This window comes from Aotus nancymaae, unplaced genomic scaffold (assembly GCF_030222135.1).
Source record: "Aotus nancymaae isolate 86718 unplaced genomic scaffold, 86718_ANA_hifiasm-v0.15.2.pri h1tg000081l, whole genome shotgun sequence".
Classification (NCBI taxonomy): domain Eukaryota; kingdom Metazoa; phylum Chordata; class Mammalia; order Primates; family Aotidae; genus Aotus; species Aotus nancymaae.
In genome coordinates, this window is record NW_026988496.1 from 2,916,879 (window position 1) to 2,937,122 (window position 20,244).

The 20,244-nt window shown below is 36.5% G+C and overlaps 1 protein-coding gene and 1 long non-coding RNA gene across 8 annotated transcripts in view; one reads left to right on the plus strand and one right to left on the minus strand.

Moving 5' to 3' along the window:
- The window catches only part of LOC105722981 (uncharacterized), a 78,906-nt gene extending 65,659 nt beyond the window's left edge, over positions 1–13,247 (plus strand). The window contains exons 3-4 of the long non-coding RNA XR_001108714.2: positions 12,372–12,494; positions 12,674–13,247. This is a non-coding gene — a long non-coding RNA (uncharacterized LOC105722981). The remainder of the gene's footprint in view (positions 1–12,371; positions 12,495–12,673) is intronic.
- EDA (ectodysplasin A) overlaps positions 1–20,244 on the minus strand; it is a 419,967-nt gene that overhangs the window by 101,388 nt on the left and 298,335 nt on the right. The gene's annotated exons all lie outside the window — the stretch shown is intronic.

Below are 20,244 nucleotides of genomic sequence, written 5' to 3' on the forward strand. Positions count from 1 at the left end.
CTAAGGGCAGCCAGAGAGAAAGGTCAGGTTACCTACAAAGGGAAGTCCATAAGACTCACAGTGAATCTCTCAGCAAAAACCCTACAAGCCAGAAGTGAGTGGGGGCCAATATTCAATATACTTAAAGAAAAGAACTTTCAACCTAGAATTTCATATCCAGCCAAACTGTTTCATAAGCATAAAGGAGAAATAATATCCTTTATGAAGAAGTAATTTCTGAGAGATTTCGTCACCACCAGGCCTGTCTTACAAGAGCTCCTGAAAGAAGCACTAAACATAGAAAGGAACAACCAGTACCAGCCACTCCAAAAAATGTACCAAATGGTAAAGAGCATTGACACAATGAAGAAACTGCATCAACTAATGGGCAAAACAACGAGCTAGCATCAAAATGGCAGGATCAAATTCACACATAACAATATTAACCCTAAATGTAAATGGGCTAAATGCCCCAATCAAAAGACACAGACTGGCAAATTGGATAAAAAGTCAAAACCCATTGGTGTGCGGTATGCAGGAAACCCTTCTCACATGCAAGGACACACATAGGCTCAAAATAAAGAGATGGAGGAGGATCTACCAAGCAAATGGAGAGAAAAAAAGCAGGAGTTACAATCCTAGTCTCTCATAAAATAGACTTTAAAATAACAAAAATCAAAAGAGATAAAGAAGGACATTACATAATGGTAAAAGGATCAATGCAACAAGAAGAGCTAATGATCCTAAATATATATTCACCCAATACAGGAGCACCCAGATACATAAAGCAAGTTCTTAATGACCTACAAAGAGACTTAGACTCCCACACAATAATAGTGGGAGACTTTAACACTCCACTGTCAATATTAGACAGATCAACAAGACAGAAAATTAACAAGGATATCCAGGACTTGAACTCAGACCTGGACCAAGCAAACCTAATTCACATCTACAGAAATCTCCACCCCAAATTCACAGAATATACATTCTTCTCAGCACCACATCACACCTACTCTAAAATTGACCACATAATTGGAAGTAAATCACTGCTCAGCAAATGCACAAGAACGGAAATCATTTAACAGTCTCTCAGACCACAGTGCAATCAAATTAGAAATCAGGAATAAGAAACTAACTCAGAACCGCACAGCTTCATGGAAACTGAACAACTGGCTCTTGAATATTGACTGGATAAACAATGAAATGAAGGCCGAAATAAAGATGTTCTTCAAAACCAATGAAAACGAAGACACAATGTACCAGAATCTCTGGGACACATTTGAAGCAGTGTCTAGAGGAAAATATATAGCAATAAATGCCCACATGAGAAGCAAGGACAGATCTAAAATCGACACCTTATGATCAAAATTGAAAGAGCTAGAGGAGCAAGATCAAAAAAACTCAAAACCTAGCAGAAGACAAGAAATAACTAAGATCAGAGCAGAACTGAAGGAGATAGAGACACAAAAAACCCTTCAAAAAATCAATAAATCCAGGAGCTGGTTTTCTGAAAAGATCAACAAAACAGACAGACCTCTAGCCAGATTAATAAAAAAGAAAAGAGAGAAGAATCAAATACATGCAATGAAAAATGATAAAGGGGATATCACCACAGATTCCACAGAAATTCAAACCATCATCAGAGATTATTACAAACAACTCTATGCACATAAATTAGAAAACCTGGAAGAAATAGATAAATTCCTGGACAGTAGCCTCCTCCCATGCCTAAACCAGGAAGAAGTCGAAACCCTGAATAGACCAATAACAAGGTCTGAAGTCGAGGCAGCAATTAAGAGCCTACCACCCAAAAAAAGCCCAGGCCCAGATGGTTTCACAGCCGAATTCTACCAGACATACAAAGAGGAGCTGATGCCACTCCTGAAACTATTCCAAACAATCCAAAAAGAAGGAATCCTTGTCAAATCATTTTATGAGACCAACATCATCCTGATACCAAAACCTGGCAGAAACTCAACAAGAAAAGAAAATTTCAGGACAATATCTATGATGAACATAGATGCAAAAATCTTCAATAAAATACTGGCAAACTGATTGCAACAGCGCATCAAAAAGCTTATTCATCACGATCCAGTAGGCTTCATCCTGGGGATGCAAGGGTGGTTTAACATATGCAAGTCTATAAATGTAATCCACCACATAAACAGAACCAAAGACAAAAACAACATGATTATCTCAATAGATGCACAGAAGGCCTTTGACAAAATTCAACAGCCCTTTATACTAAAAACTCTCAATAAACTAGGTATTGATGGAATGTATCTCAAAATAATAAAAGCTATTTATGACAAACCGACAGCCAATATCATACTGAATGGGCAAAAACTGGAAGCACTCCCTTTGAAATCTGGCACTAGACAAGGATGCTCTCTCTCACCACTCCTATTCAATATAGTACTGGAAGTTCTAGCCAGAGTAATTAGGCAAGAAAAAGAAATAAAGGTATTCAATTAGAAAAGGAGGAAGTCAAATTGTCTCTATTTGCAGATGACATGATTGTATATTTAGAAGACCCCATCATCTCAGCCCAAAATCTCCTTAAGCTGATAAGCAACTTTAGGAAAGTCTGAGGATACAAAATCAATGTGCAGAAATCACAAGCATTCCTATATACCAATAACAGACTTAAAGGGAGCCAAATCAAGAATGAACTGCCGTTCACAATTGCTACAAAGAGAATAAAATACCTAGGAATAAAACTATCAAAGGATGTAAAGGACCTCTTCAAGGAGAACTACAAACCACTGCTCAAAGAAATAAGAGAGGACACAAACAGATGGAGAAACATTCCATGCTCATGGTTAGGAAGAATCAATATCATCAAAATGACCATACTGCTCAACGTAATTTATAGAGTCAATGCTATCTCCATCAAGCTACCAATGACCCTCTTCACAGAAATGGAAAAAACCACCTTAAACTTCATATGGAACTAAAAGAGAGCTCCATAGCCAGGAGAATCCTAAGCAAAAAGAACAAAGTTGGAGGCATCATGCTACCTGACTTCAAACTATACTACAAGCCTACAGTAATAAAAACAGCATGGTACTGGTACCAAAACAGAGATATAGACCAATGGAACAGAACAGAGGTCTGGGAGGCAACGCTACACATCTACAACCATCTGATTTTTGACAAACCTGCCAAAAACAAGCAATGGGGAAAGGTTTCCCTGTTTAATAAATGGTGTTAGGAAAACTGGCTAGCCATGCCCAGAAAGCAGAAGCTGGACCCTTTCCTGACACCTTACAGTAAAATTAACTCCAGATGAATTAAAGACTTAAACATAAGACCTAACACCATAAAAACCCTAAAACAAAACCTAGGCAAAACCATTCAGGATATAGGTATAGGCAAGGACTTCATGACTAAAACACCAAAAGCATTGACAACAAAAGCCAAAATAGACAAATGGGATCTAATTAAACTCCAGAGCTTCTGTACAGCAAAAGAAACAATCATTAGAGTGAACCGGTAACCAACAGAATGGGAAAAAATTTGCAGTGTACCCATCTCACAAAGGGCTAATATCCAGAATCTACAAAGAACTAAAGCAGATTTACAAGAAACAATAAACAAATGCATTCAAAAGTGGGTGAAGGATATGAACAGACACTTTTCAAAAGAAGACATATATGAGGCCAACAAACATATGAAAAAATGCTCATCATCACTGGTCATTAGAGAAATGCAAATCAAAACCACATTGAGATACCACCTCATGCCAGTTAGAATGGCTATTATTAAAAAATCTGGAGACAGCAGGTGCTGGAGAGGATGTGCAGAAATAGGAACACTTTTACACTGTTGGTGGGAGTGTAAATTAGTTCAACCATTGTGGAAGACAGTGTGGCGCTTCCTCAAGGACCTAGAAATAGAAATTCCATTTGACCCAGCAATCCCATTACTGGGTATACATCCAAAGGATTATAAATTGTTCTATTATAAACCAAAGGATTATAAATCATTCTATTATAAAGACATATGAGACATATATGTTCATTGTGGCACTGTTTACAATAGCAAACACCTGGAACCAACCCAAATGCCCATCGATGATATACCAGACAAGGAAAATGTGGCACATATACACTATGGAATGCTATGCAGCCATAAAAAAAGATGAGTTCATGTCCTTTGTAGGGACATGGATGAATCTGGAAGCCGTCATTCTCAGCAAACTGACACAAGAACAGAAAATCAAACACCACATGTTCTCACTCATAGGCGGGTGTTGAACAAGGAGAACACATGGACACAGGGAGGGGAGCATCACACACTGGGGTATGTTTGGGGGGAATAGGGGAGGGGCAATAGGGGGTAGGGAGGTTGGGGAGGGATAACATGGAGAGAAATGCCAGATATAGGTGACGGGGGGATGGAGGCAGCAAACCACATTGCCATGTATGTACCTATGCAACAATCCTGCATGTTCTGCACATGTACCCCAGATCCTATAGTGCAATAACAAAAAGCGAGGTAGTTAGTGAAAAGAGAGTTGCTGAAAAGTCAGAACTTGGGGAAGGGAAATAGGATACAAGTAAGAAGCAAGTTAAGAAACAGAAGACTGTTGATTCTGAGAAGGGAAAAATTGTTCCAAATATTATCAAATAATTACCTAGTGGGAAAAATTTTCAGGAAAGATGAGTGATATTCAGTTGAAATTGATATTGAAATACATTGTAGACTAGAGTTCAACTGTTATAACTAGGGCTCAGATAATGAAAGAAAGACTAGAAACAATGATCCAAATAAACCCATGGGCTTGAGTAGATAACAAAGATATGAATGCAGATATGTGGCCAGTGGACCATCAATCCAGGACTGGGTCACAGGAATGTGAGTACAGAAAGTGAATCTAGAAGATCCGTAAATAACTTCAGAGGAAAAGGTCTGGCAGATAAGCGATAAGTACAGCAGGTTGAATTCAAAGAATAGTTTAAGATACAGGTATCTTAGGGGCAGGCTGATTAATCAGCAGAGTTTTAGTCCACAATAAATGCCTGAAACAAATCTGAGGATTGGGAAAAAAAGTAAAGGTCCTGGGACACATATTGAGGATTTTAAACACTACAATACTAGAATCACCAAGGGCATAAAAGGACTGGCAAGAAAACTGCGAGACCAGCAAGACCACTATGAGATTAGACAAATCCAAAGCTTCAATGTTGTTCTTAACTTGGCATTTTAGTGCCTCATGTGTCCAAGTGTGTCCAGGGCCTACCTTAAGGTAAATACAAAATAATTCATTATGTGACATAATGGCAGGCCAATACTATTTCAGTGGCTGTAAAACTGAGAGACAAATATCTTGAGAGAGTTTTTTTCAATATGGATACTGACTGGAATTCAGCATTAGGGTTTGTCTATGGAAATGTCATTTTCTTGGAGGAAAATTCCTGACTCGTGCTTATGGCCATGAAAGTGAGTGAAAAAAGTATGCTGAGTGTTGTCTCACGAATATTTTGCATAGTATCTCAATGGAGCTACCTACTCAAAAAGAAATTAGAATAAAACATAAACAAATGAAATGAAGTATAGCAAAATACCCTATTCATTAGAGTCAATTTTATGCATATCCATTGTTTGATTGTCAGTATTAGCGACTAAAGTTATCTTTCCATGGAGCAATGGAGAATTAGATTTCATTGCTTTATACTAATCTCTTTCACAGAGCTTTAACTCTAATGAATCCTCTGATTTCTATAAATGGAAAAACAATGTAGATTTGTCCAGCTCATAGCTAATTGCTCCTAATTACAAATATTTTCCAAAAAATCCACAGAAACCACATAAACATTAACATTTAACAAGTATATAGTCATCTGGATCAAGGTAACTGACTAACCAAACTATTTTAGCTCCTCTCTCTCCCAAGATCCTATTAAAATGACATTAAGCAAACAGAGGTGGAGAAGGTAGAGCAAGATGACCAAATGAAAGCTTTCAGTGATCATCCCCCATTGCCAGAACACCAAATTGAACAAATATCCATACAAAAAAGCACCTTAATAAGAACCAAAAATCAGATAAGTGATCATAGTACCTAGTTTTAACATCATATTAAGGGAAGAGACACTGAAGAGGGTAGGAAAGATAGTCTTAAGCCGCCTATGCCACCTCTCACCCACTCCCCAACAGTGGCCATGTAGCACAGACAGAATCTGTGCACTTTGGGGAGGGAGAGCACAGTGATTGTGACTTTGCATTGGAACTCAGTGCTGCCCTGTCACCGTGGAAAGCAACTTGGGGCAGAACTCAGGTGGCAACCACAGAAGGAGCATTAGACCAGCCCTAGCCAGCAGAGAATCATCCATTCCAGTGGTTGGAACCCGAGCTCTGGTGAGCCCTAACACTGTAGGCTAAAGTGCTCTGGGGTTCTAAATAAACTTGAAAGGCAGTCTAGGTCACAAGGACAGCAATTCCTGAGCAAGTACTGGTGCTGTGCTGGGATTGGAGACAGTGGCTTGGGATGCATGCAATCTAGTGATATATCAGCTGGGGTGGCCAAGGGAGTGCTTGCATCACCCCTCCCTCAACTACAAGCAGTGCAGGTCACAGCTCCAAGAGAGACTCTGTCCATCTTCTTGAGGAGAGGAGAGGAGAGAATAAAGAGGACTTTGTCTTGCAACGTGGATACCAGCTCAGCCACAGTAGAATAGGGTACCAGGCAGAGTTCTAAGGCTCCCATTCCAGGCCCTGGCTCCTGGATGACATTTCTAAACACAGCCTGGCTCAGAAGGGAATCTGCTGCCTTGAAGGGCCCATTACATTCCCAACTGTGGTTGCTACGAGGAGAGAATTCTCTTGCTTGGCAAAAGGAGAGGGAAGAGTAAAAGGGACTTTGTTTTATGGCTTCGGTCCCAGCTCAGCCACAGCGGGGTAGAGTACCAAGTGGGGTCTTGGGACCCCACATTCTAGGCCTTGGCTCTTGAATGGCATTTCTGGACATGCCCTGGGCCAGAGGGGAGCCAACTGCCCTGAGGGAAGAGTCCCAGGCCTGGCAGCATTCACTACAAGCTGACTAAAGATCTCTTGGGCCTTGAGTGAACACTGGCAATAGCTAGGCAGTACTTGCCATGGGCCTGAGGTAGTGGTAGCCACAGGGAGGGACTCTTCTGCTTGAGGAAAAAGGAAGGAAGAGTGGGAAGGATTTTGTCTTGCTTTTTGGCTGTCAGCTTAGCCACAGTATAATAGAGCACCAAGTATGTTCCTAAGCTTCCTGACTATATGCCCTGGCTCCTGGATGGCATCTTTAGACCTGCCTGGGCCCAGGGAGACTTCCACCCTGAAGGGAATGTCATAAGCCTGGCTATATTTGCCACCCGCTGATTTTTTTTTTGATTTTAAAAAAATAATCTCAACTTTTATTTTAGATTTAGGGGATTACATGTGCAGGTGTGTTATAAGGGTATGTTGTATGATGCTGGAGTATGGATGATCCCATGACCCGCCACCTGCTGATTATAGAGCCCACTTTCACCACTGTTATCCAAGATAGTACTGGAAATCCTAGGTAGAGTAATTAGATGAGAGAAAGATATAAAGAGCATCCAAATTGGAAAGGAAGAAGTTGAATTATCTTTATTTGCAGATGAAATGGTCTCATATATGGAAAAATCTAAAAACTCCACCAAAAAAATTATTAGAACTGATAAACAAGTTCAATAAAGTTGCAGGATAAAAAAATCAACATAGCATTTCTATATGTCAACAGCAAACAATTTGAAAAAGAAATTAAGAAAGTAATTCCATTTACAATGGCCACAAATAAAATAAAATACCTAGGAATAAACTTAACCAAAGAAGTGAAAGATCTCTAAAGTGAAAAATATAAAACATTGATGTAAGAAATTGAAAAATGGAAAAGATATTTCATATTCATGGATTAGAAGAATTGACATTATTAAATATTCATAGTACCCCAAGCTATCTACTGATTCAATACAATCCCTATCAAAATATCAATGACATTCTTCATAGAAATAAAAAATATTCTAAAATTTATATGGCACCACAAAAGACCTAGAATAGCCAAAGCTATCCTGAGCCAAAAGAACAAAACTGGAAGAATCACATTACCTGACTTCAAATTGTAATACAGAGCTATAGCAAGCCAAGCAGCATGGTGCTGGCATTAAAAAAGACATATAGACTAATGGAAAAGAATAACCCTGGAATAAGTCCATACATCTACAGTGAACTCATGTTTGACAAAGGTGCCAAGAACATACATTGGGAAAAGACAGTCTCTTTAGTAAATGGTGCTGGGAAAACTGGATATCCATATGCAAAAGAATGAAACTAGACCCCTATCTCTCACTGTATACAAAGATAAAGTTAAAATGGATTAAAGACTTACATCTAGGACCTCAAACTATGACACGACTAGAAAAAAATTGAGTGAACTCCAGGAAATTAGAATGGGCAAAAATTACTTGAGTAATACCCCACAAGCACAGGCAATCAAAGCAAAAATGGAAAAATGGGAGCATATCAAATTAAAAAGCTTCTGCATAGCAAAGGAAACAATCAACAAAGTTAAGAGATAACCTGCAGAGTGGGAGAAAATATTTGCAAACTACTCATCTGACAGGGATTAATAACCAGAATATATAAGGAGCTCAGACCATTCTACAGGAAAAAATCTAATAATTTGATTTTAAAATGAGCAAAAGATCTGAATAGACATTTCTCAAAAGAAGACATACAAATGGCAAAGAAGCATATTAAAAGGTACTCTACATCATCGAACATCAGAGAAATGCAAATTGAAACTACAATGAGATATTATCTCACCCCAGTGAAAATGGCCTTTATCCATTTTAACTTTTATTCAAAAGACAGGCAGTAACGAATGCTGATGAGAATGTGGAGAACAGGAACCCTCATACACTGTTGGTGAAAATGTAAATTATGACAATCACTGTGAAGAACAGTTTGGAGGTTCCTCAAAAAACTAAAAATAGAACTACCATACGATCCAGCAATCTACTACTAGGTATATACCCAAAAGAAAGGACATCAGTATATCAAAGACATATCTGCACTCCCATGTTTATTGTGGCACTATTCACAATAGCCAAGATTTGGAAGCAATCTAAGTATCCATCAATGGATGAATGGATAAAGAAAACATAGTACACATACACAATGCAGTACTACTTAGCCATAAAAAGAATGAGATCCTGTCATTTGCAAACACCTGAAGGGAAATGGAGGTCATTATGTTAAGTGAAATAAGCCAGACACACAGAAAGACAAACTTCATATATTCTCACACATTTGTGGGAGCTAAAAAATTAAGACAATTGAACTCATGGGGATGTAGAGTAGAATGATGGTTACCAGAGGCTGGGAAGGGTAGTAATGGATGTGGGAGTGAGGATTATTAAAGGGTACAAAAAATAGTTAGATAAAATGAATAAGATCTAGTATTTGATAGCATAACAAGGTAACTACCATCAACAATCATTATAGTACATTTTAAAATTGCACATTTTAAAATACTGTACATTAAAAAAAACTCAGAGTATAATCAGATTGTTTTTAATACAAAGAAAGGATAAATGCTTGAAGTGATGGTTACTGCATTTACCTTGATGTGATTATTACACATTGTGTGCCTATGTCAGAATATCTCATATACGCCATAAATATATATACCTACTATGTACTCATAAAATTTAAAAATAAAAAACTTTTAAATGACATTAAACAATAAAAAAAGATATAATGAAGACAACAGTAGAGAGAATCAGTGGAAAAGAGAGTCCAATATACTTCTGATAGGTGGAAATTGAATAGGATGCTGGCTAATAAAGATTGGCAGATAAAATGACAGAGGGGGCTTATAGCCTGGGAGGATGTTATTCTGCCTGGTAGGATCATAGAAAAGTTTGAAAATTGGAAGTGCCAAGTAAGGCATAGGGTGACAATGAAATATGAGAAATTCATTGAAAATCTGTATATTAATCATTTTCCTCCGCTGCATATAGAACTGCTAGTATTCAGGCATTGATTCCTAAGGCAAAGAAAAAAATCAGAAGGTTCTTCTCTAAAGAGATTGAATAAATTGTCTAAGAAGAATTGAGGTAACTAATATGGGCATTGATGTTCTAAAACAAAGACCTCTACTATTTGGAATTTAGAGGTCCCCCAGCAAAATGGCTGTATTTACATAGGTGGGGCTTATTGAGCTGCAGGCCTCATATCTGGGGTAGTAAACCATTTTGCTCAATCCCTAGGTACATTATGAAATTTCAGACCAGCAAAGATATAGAAAAGATCCTGAAAGGTCCCAGAGAGGAAAAACATTAATAGTTAAGGGAACAAGAGTAGGAATGGTTTGGTCATCTCGTCAGCAACACTGGCTCTTAGAGAGAACGATGGAGGAATGCCTTCAAAGTTCTGAGGGCAAATTATTTCAAACCTATAATTTTGTCCTAATCAACTATCAATTGAGTCTGATAACAAAAAAGACATTTTTAGATTGCAAAGACTAATAAAAGTAAGTGCAAGGACAACAGTTGTACAGTAGGCCTAAGGTACATTTAGTCTGAATGGAAGGAAGGAGAGCTCCAAGAAAGAGGCATCAAGAAAATGAGAGGGAAAAGGACTCACCGTTTTATTTATCTTTAAGAAATTAGAGAAACTTATGAATGTAGCAGACAATGGAAGAAAAAATATAGGTAATTAGAAAATCTAGAAAAAATTTATACAAATTAAGAAATGTAATACTACAAACACTTGACAGAAGAAAGAAAAATTTTAAATAATTAACAATAGCATAAATACTGTGGTTCTGGAAATAACTAATATACAAAAGCACAGGATATTTAATTATAGAGATAGCTAATTATAGATGTAGAGCAAAATATAAACATTACCACTGTTTGCAATGTAAAAAATAAAAGTACAAATGACTAGAATGGGTAGGTAGAGGAGAGAGATAAAGGGAACTAAGGCCCCTTTTTACAAGCTCTTAATTTTTACAAAGAATTAAGAGATTGTCTATAGTTTATGAAACAAGAAATAAAGGTCTAAATATATTCCTCAAAAAAAAGAGGAACTAAAAAGCATGATAACTAAATTGGGACAAGAGATAGTATAAGTGAGTTATAGCCTCATTTGATAATTATAAAGTTAACAAAGTCTAAAATAGATGAATCAAGACATAGCAGTATATATGGAAGAAGTCAATAGAAGAACTAAACAGAAACAGTTAATAGAGTGCAAGGTAATCTCAGAGGAATAGGATTAGGAGGATTGGAACAGCGAAATGTTGCTTGCCTTATAGACTTTTAGGTACTTAGTTCATATTTTAAAAAATTATGTTCATGTATTACTCATAAGATAAGATAATCATATGGCAATTTAAGAACCAATTAGTAACCTTTAAACAGAAATCTTCTTTTGCCATTACTAAATTTAAATCAGTCTCTCATAACTTTTACCTCAAAAAAGTTCTGGCAAGGAGACAACTAAAGCATAGTCCATGTCTCTATTATTTAATCTGCCTCTTTCCCTTAACCGCAGCCTCAAAGCCTTTCTATATCCTTTCTCTTATAACCCACTGATACTTGACACAAACTCTAGATTAAGTTATAACCAGTTTCATTTTCAGCCACAAAGATAATGTTTATGGCTTTACAGACATACAACAATCTGTACATATTTAAGTATATAATTTTAAGTTTTGATATATGTATGTACATATTTGTACACTTGTGAAACCATCATCACAATCAAAATAATAAAGATATCCATCACCCACAAAAGTTTCCTCATGCTACTTTGTAATCCCTTCCCACTCAGTCCAATCTCTGATGCCCTCTGCATTTCCAGGTAACTACTGATCTGCTTTTTGTCACTATAGATCAGTTGTCATTTTCTAGAATTTTATATAAATAGCATCACACAATATACTTTGTCTGGTTTCTTTCTCTCAGCATAATTATTTTGAGATTCTATCATGTTATAACGTGTCAGTTCATTGCTTTTTATTGATAGGTAGTATTCTGTTGTATGGATGTGACAGAGTTCGTTTATCTATTCTCTGTTGAGGGACAAAATATTTTATTTCCAGTTTTCAGTTACTACAAATAAAACTGTTACAGACATTGGTGTGCAAGTCTTTGTGTGGACATATGATTTTATTTCTCTTGGGAAATACTTTGGAGTGGAATTGTTGGGTAACATATACTATGTGGTAGTATATAGTATACTATATATACTATATATAATATGTTGTTATATATTCTGAATAACAGTTCTTTATCAGATATGTGATTTACAAATATTTTCTTCCAAGCTGTATTTTGTCTTTTAATATAAATATTCCATTGAATTGCTTCACACTTTTGTTGCAGATCATTTGACCATATACATGTTATAAGAAACTGCCAAACTATTTCCTAAAGTGGATGTACCATTTTACACTCCCACCAGCAGTGTATGAGAGTTTCAGGTTCTCACATCCTCCTCAAAACTTGGTATGATCAGTCTTTTTAAGTTTAATCATTCTAGTAGGTATGTAATAGTCTCTTGTTATGATTTTAATTTGCATTTCTCTGATGGCTAATGATGTTGAGCATCTTTCTGTATATCTTCTTTGGTGAAGTGTCTTTTCAAGTATTTCACTCATTTAATTTTTTTGTTTGTTTGTTTTTAGAGACAAGATCTGGCTATGTTGCCCAGGCTGGTTTCAAACTCCTGGACTCAAGTGATCCTCTCACCTCAGCCTCCCAAGTAACTGGGATTACAGACATCCACCACTGTACCTGACTCCCTTTCCTCCATTTAAAAATATTGAGTTGTGTTTTTTATTATTTTTTAAAAGTTCATCATAGATTCTGGATAACAGTTCTTTGTCAGATATGGGATTTGCAAATATTTTGTTCCAAGCTGTATTTTGTCTTTTAATATAATTTTTCCATTGAATTGCTTCACACTTTTATTGCAGATCATTTGACCATATATGTGTGGGTTTATTTTTTGGCTCACTATTCTGCAAATAGATCTACTGTCTATATTAAAAACACTATGCGTTGATTACTGTAGCTTTTTAATAAGCCTTGAAATCAGGTAGCATAGGCCCTCCAATTTTGTTCTTTTTTTTCAAAGTAGTTTAGGATAGTCTAGGTACTCTAACTTTCCACATAAATTTTCAAATCAGCTTATCAGTTCCTATAAAAAATTAAAATTGCATTGACTCTATAGATCAATTTTCAGAAAAGTGACATCTTAATATTTCATATTTTTGATGCTTTTAAGAATGGTGTTCTTAAAATTTTCAATTTCTGTTTGTTTATTCCTAGTATATAAGAATAGAATTGATTTTTAATAATGACCCTGTATCCTGTGAACTTGCTATATTCACTCACTAGTTCTGGTAGTTGTTTTGTGGATTTATCACAACTTTTTACAAAGATAATCATGTTGTCTGCATATAAAGACAGTTTTATTTCCTTTCAAAATTGATTGCCTCTTACTTATTGCTTCCTTATTTCACTGGCTAGAACCACCAGCATAATGTTGACTAGAAATGATGAGAGCAGACATCCTAATCTTGTTCCTGATTTTGGAAGAAAAGCATTTAGTCTTTCACCATAAAGTATGATGTTACCTGTAGAACTTTTGTAGATATTCTTTATCAGTTTGTGAATGTTCCCCTCTACTCTACTCTTAGTTGGTTGAGAGTTTCTTTTTTTTTTTTTAATCATGACTTGGTGTTGGATTTTGTTAAAGACTTTGTTTGCATTAATTGATATGATCATATGATTTTTCTTCCTGAGTCTTATAGTAGAATGAATTACATTGATATTTCTCCATTAAAAATAAGGGTATAATGGATAAGGAAGTTGAAAACAACCCAGTGAACACCTAGTTCTATGTTCAGAGGCCTAAACTAGAACATTAGGAGAGTTCAGAATTTTATTCAGGTGGGTGGACATATCAATGGACATTTTCCTGTCTGTTCTATCATCCATTCATCAATCTACCTATTCACTATTCACTGTTTGCTAGTTACTTGCTCTAGTCAAATATGGTGCAAGACACTGAGAATATAAAGAACCTGCAGACCTTGTTCTTCTGAGACTCACAATCTATCTAGTAAGAAGACAAACAGCTAATCACACCAATGGGATAAATGCCATGTGAGGTTCATAGAGGAAAGTTTACGGAGCCACAGAGAAGTGTTAATTCTGCTTGGGGTAGAGAAGTTGGGGACAATGACTTTTGAAAAATAAGCAGGATACTTCTGGGCAGAGGTGAGACAGAAGAGTATTCCAGAAAAGTGGCCATAACTTAGAGCAGTGATTTTAAGTTTCTCCACACTTCCAAATGTCCTCTCCCCATGGCAGGAGTGGGAGGGACAGGCTTAAGTCCTAACATTTCTTTGAAGTCTCCTATTTTAGAAGAATTTTGCATTATACATCACACACACACACAGACATACACATGCACACACACACACACAGACACACACATTGAAGTGAAGTGTTTTCTGTTAACCTTGAGCAGAATCTATACTCCAGGAAGATTCATCCTGAACTCTGGCAGACCACTGTCAATAGGTGAAACACAATTCTATGTGTAGGAGCGGAAGGTCACTGGTAAACAATCGGCAACTAGGAGTAGCTTCTCAATCTAACCTCAGAATCATGTCAATCAGGCACTAGGCATGCAATTAGAAATGCCCTGGCTTCAAAGCTTGTATGTTTGCCTAAGGAGCAAAATTATCATTTGCTTACTCTCTGATTACCCCAGCTCTATGATGAGCCAAGTTCTACTTAGCACTGCCAAAAAGCAGCAAGAATGCTTTTAATAGCTTTAAACAAGTTTTCAAATTTCTTTGGCAAATGAAGTCAAGCTGTACAGTATCTTGCTGGGGTCTTGAATTGACATTGAACTTGGACCATGCAGAGCCACGTTCTAAGCAATAAATAATTATGTTAGTACTAAAATCCTTGAGCACTTGCCAGTCAGAATTTTCATTTTTACTTGTACTAATGGTAACTGCTGAAATAGTAATCAGAGATTTCATCTCTTATCAGCTGGTACCTAGTTGTGTGGAAAGTGCTGCCAGATCATGCTTGAGAATTGATTAGAAATGTTTTGCATTATTTCTTGCCAGTAAAGGTCAAATTCTGTTACAACACAATGTAAACTTTCATTGAATGAAGAAAGAAATTTCTAAGTTTAAGTTGGTGGCGCATTTATTTTTAGCAACATTCAATAATAGAGCTCAAGGCAATCAAAGTATTTTGAATCAATGAAGATCCTGCCTTTTATAAAGGACAGTAGGCTACCCAAACCTTTCTATGAGTTCCTACTTCAGTGTTTTTCAGCTATTTAACAATTTAACCTATGACACTTTAATAAATGTTAAACATTTCATGGAGTCTCTTTTTCTGATGGCAATCTGTTTCCCAAGGAAGTATCCCTGGTTTACAATTATCTGCTATGTATTTGTACCAGCCAAACAGACTTTATCAAATTTTACTTTTTTTTAAGTTTGCATTATGAGGAAAGTAGTTTGTTCCCAAAAAGAATAAAAATATGATAAGCATTCTCTTCTTTCTAAAAATTGTTGCCTCTGTGTTTATATGGGTTTCATTCATACTTATCACCACCTTTCACTTCTATTGCTCCCCAGAGATGTAGCATTTATCTGAATACATTTGCTTAAACTTTTCAAAATCTACCTACCCTCGGTAAAACACAACATAAAATGGGCATTTTCGTAAACCTCAAATAATTCCTTCAATAAACATTGACCGATACACTACTGTGGAATGCAAAATAGACTCTGCAATGCAACAGGAATACAGGTATCAGTAAGATGTGGCTCTTGCTCTTTACACAGTCAGTTTAGTATGATGACTCTTAACCAGGGGCAAGTATCAATATTACTTGGAGAGTCCTTTCAGCATTGACATGGGCAGTGCTGAGACCACCAGCTAGGGAGATGACGTCTGAAGTGGCTTTTATGGGTTTGGTAGTTTGCTAGATAGAGATGGAAATGAAGGGGCATCCTAGGCAGAGGGAATAGTATGTACAAAGGGGTTAAAACAAGCCACTTGCCTCTAAATTAATGCCATATATACAACAGGAATGACAATTACCGATAGGGTGTTGTGAAAATTAAATGAAAACATGTATAAAAGTGCTTGGTATATTGTAGATGTTCAGTTGATGTTAGTTGTATTCTTCCCTACTAAAATTTAAAATAAAATTGGTTTAAACAACTATTTTTTTTTTTTTTTTTTTTTTTTTTTTTACCTAGTACGACCCTGAAGTAATGGCATATAGAATGGATAAGATGGAATCGGGAACAAAGGGAGAAAGACAAGTTTTCAGCTTGGGGAGAGACAGGGCAACAGGGTAGCGCCAGGTGCACTCAGAGAGGAAGGACCTAAATTAGTGTTAAAAGGCAATTAAAAAGCTGGAAAATACACTTCAGGATATTATCCAGGAGAACTCCCCAACCTAGCAAGACAGGTCAACAGGAAAATTCAGGAAATACAGAGAGCACCACTAAGATATTCCATGAGAAGATCACCTCCAAGACATTTAACCATAAGATTCTCCAAGGTTGAAATGAAGGAAACAATGTCAAGGGCAAGCCAGAGAGAAAGGCCAGATCACCTACAAAGGGAAGCCCATCAGACTAACAGTGGACCTCTCAGCAGAAACTCTACAAGCCAGAAGAGATTGGGGGCCAATATTCAACATTCTTAGAAAAGAATTTTCAACCCAGAATTTCATATCCAGCCAAACTAAGTTTCATAAGCAAAGGAGAAATAAAATATTTTACAGACAAGCAAATGCTGAGGGATTTTGTTACCACTAGGCCTGCCTTGCAAGAATTCCTGAGAGAAGCACTAAATATGGAAAGGAAAAACTGGTAACAGCCACTGCAAAAACACACCAAAATATAAAGACCAATGACACTATGAATAAACTGCATCAACTACTGTGCAAAATAACCAGATAGCATCATGATGACAAGATCTAATTCACACATAACAATATTAACCTTAAATGTAAATGAGCTAAATGCCCCAATTAAAAGACGCAGACTGGCAAATTGGATAAAGAGTTAAGAACCATTGATATGCTGTATTTGGGAGACCCATCTCATGTGCAAAGACACGCACAGACTGAAAACAAAGGGATGGACGGAAATTTTCCAAGCAAATGGAAAGGAAAAAAAAAGTGGGGGTTGCAATCCTAGTCTCTGACAAAACAGACTTTAAACCAACAAAGATCAAAAAAGACAAAGAATGACATTACATAATAGTAAAGGGATCAATGCAACAAGAAGAACTAACTATGCTAAATATATATGCACCCAATGCAGGATTACCCAGATTCATAAAACAAGTTCTTAGAGACCTACAAAGAGACTTAGACTCCCATGCAATAATAGTGGGAAACTTTAACACCCAACTGCCAATATTAGATCGATGAGACAGAAAATTAACAAGGATATTCAGGACTTGAACTCAGCTCTGGATCAAGTGGACCTAATAGACATCTACAGAATTCTCCCCTCCAAATCAACAGAATATACATTCTTCTCAGTGCCACATGGCACTTATTCTAAAATCAATCACATAATTGGAAGTAAAACACTCTTTAGCAAATACAAAACTTAAATCATAACAAATAGTCTCTCAGATCACAGTGCAATCAAATTAGAACTCAGTATTAAGAAACTCACTTAAAACCACACAATTACATGGAAATTGAACAACCTGCTCCTTAATGACTCCTAGGTAAATAATGAAATTAAAGCAGAAATCAAGAAGTTCTTTGAAACCAATAAGAACAAAGAGACAATGTACCAGAATCTGGGACACAGCTAAAGCAATGTTAAGAAGGAAATTTATAGCACCAAATGCCAACATCAGAAAGCTAGAAAAATCTTAAACTGACACCCTAACATCACAATTAAAAGAGTTAGAGAGGCAGGAGCAAACGAATCCAAAAGCTAGCAGAAGAAAAGAAATAACTAAGAGCAGAAATGAAGAAGATAGATACACAAAAAAACCCTCCAAAAAATAAATGAATCCAGGAGCTGTTTTTTTTGAAAAAAGTTAACAAAATAGACTGCTAGCTAGACTAATAAAGAAGAAAAGAGAGAATTAAATAGACACAATAAAAAATGATAAAGGGGATATCACTACTGACCCCACAGAAATACAAACTACCATCAGAGAAAACTATAAACACCTCTATGCAAATAAACTAGAAAATGTAGAAGAAATGGATAAATTCCTAGACACATACACCCTCCCAAGACTAAACCAGGAGGAAATCGAATCCTTGAATAGACCAATAATAAGTTCTAAAATTGAGGCAGTAATTAACAGCCTACTAACCAAAAAAAAAAAAAAAAAAAAAAGCCCAGGAGCAGATGGATACACAGCCAAATTCTACTAGAGGTACAAAGAAAAGCTGGTACCATTCTTTTGGAAACTATTGCAAACAACTGAAAAGGAGGAACTCCTTCCTAACTTATTTTATGAGGCCAGCATCATCCTGATACCAAAACTGGGAAGAGACACAACAAAAAGAGAAAACTTCAGGCCAATATCCCTGATGAATATTGATGTGAAAATCCTCAATAAAATACTGGCAAACTGAATCCAGCAGCACATCAAAAAATTATCCACCTGGATCAAGTTGGCTTCATCCCTGGATTGCAAGGCTGGTTCAGCATATGCAATCAATAAATGTAATCCATCACACAAACAGAATCAAAGACAAAAACCACATGATTATCTTGATAGATGCAGGAAAGGCCTTTGATCAATTCAACATCCCTTCATGTTAAAGACTCTCAATAAACTAGGTATTGATGGAACATATCCAAAAATAATAAGAGCTATTTATGACAAACCCATAGCCAATATCATATTGAATGGGCAAAAGCTGGATGCATTTCCTTTGCAAACTGGTACAAGACAATGATGCCCTCTCTCACCACTCCTATTGAACATAGTATTGGAAGTTCTGGCCAGGGTGATCAGACAAGAGAAATAAATAAAGTGTATTCAAACAGGAAGAGAGGAAGTCAGATTGTCTCTGTTTGCAAACGACATGATTTTATATTTAGAAAACCCCATCGTCTCAGCCCCAAAACTCCTTAAACTGATAAGCAACTTCAGCAAAGTCTCAGGATACAAAATCAATGAGCAAAAATCACAAGCATTCCTTTACATTAATAATAGACAAGCAGAGAGCAAAATCATGAATGAACTCTCATTCACAATTGCTACAAAGAGAATAAATTATCTAGAAATTTGTGAAAATGGCCATACTGCCCAAAGTAATTTATAAATTCAGTGTTATTCCCATCAAACTAGCACTGAGATTCTTCACAGAATTAGAAAAAACTACTTTAAATTTCATATGGAATCAAAGACAACCCTGCATAGCCAAGACTGTCCTAAGCAAAAAGAATAAAGCTGGAGGTATCATGTTACCTGGCCTCAAACTATTCTACAAGGCTATAGTAACCAAAACAGCATGGTACTGGTACCAAAACAGACATATAGACCAGTGGAACAGAACAGAGACCTCAAAAATAACACCATACATCTACAACCATCTGATCATCGACAAATGACAAAAACAAGCAATGGGGAAAGGATCTTCTATTCAATAAATGGTGCTGTGAAAACTGGCTAGCCACATGCAGAAAACTGAAAGCAGACCCCTTCCTTACAGCTTATATAAAAATTAACTCAAGATGGATTAAAGACTTACATGTAAAACCCAAAACCATAAAAACCCTAGAAGAAAACCTAGGCAATATCATTCAGGACATAGGCATGGGCAAAGACTTCATGATAAAAACACCAAAAGCAATGGCAACCAAACCCAAAATTGACAAATGGGATCTAATTAAACTAAAGAGCTTCTGGACAGCAAAAGAAACTATCATCAGAGTGAACAGGCAACCTACAGAGTAGGAGAAAATTTTTGCAATCTGCCCATCTGACAAAGGTCTAATATCCAGAATTTACAAGGAACTTATACAAATTTACAAGAAAAAAACAACTCCATCAAAAAGCGGGTAAAGGATATGAGCAGACATTTCTCAAAAGAAGAGATTTACATGGCCAAGAAACATATGAAAAAAAGCTCAACATCACTGATAATTAGAGAAATGCAAATCAAAACCACAATGAGATACAATCTCATGCCAGTCAGAATGGTGATTATTAA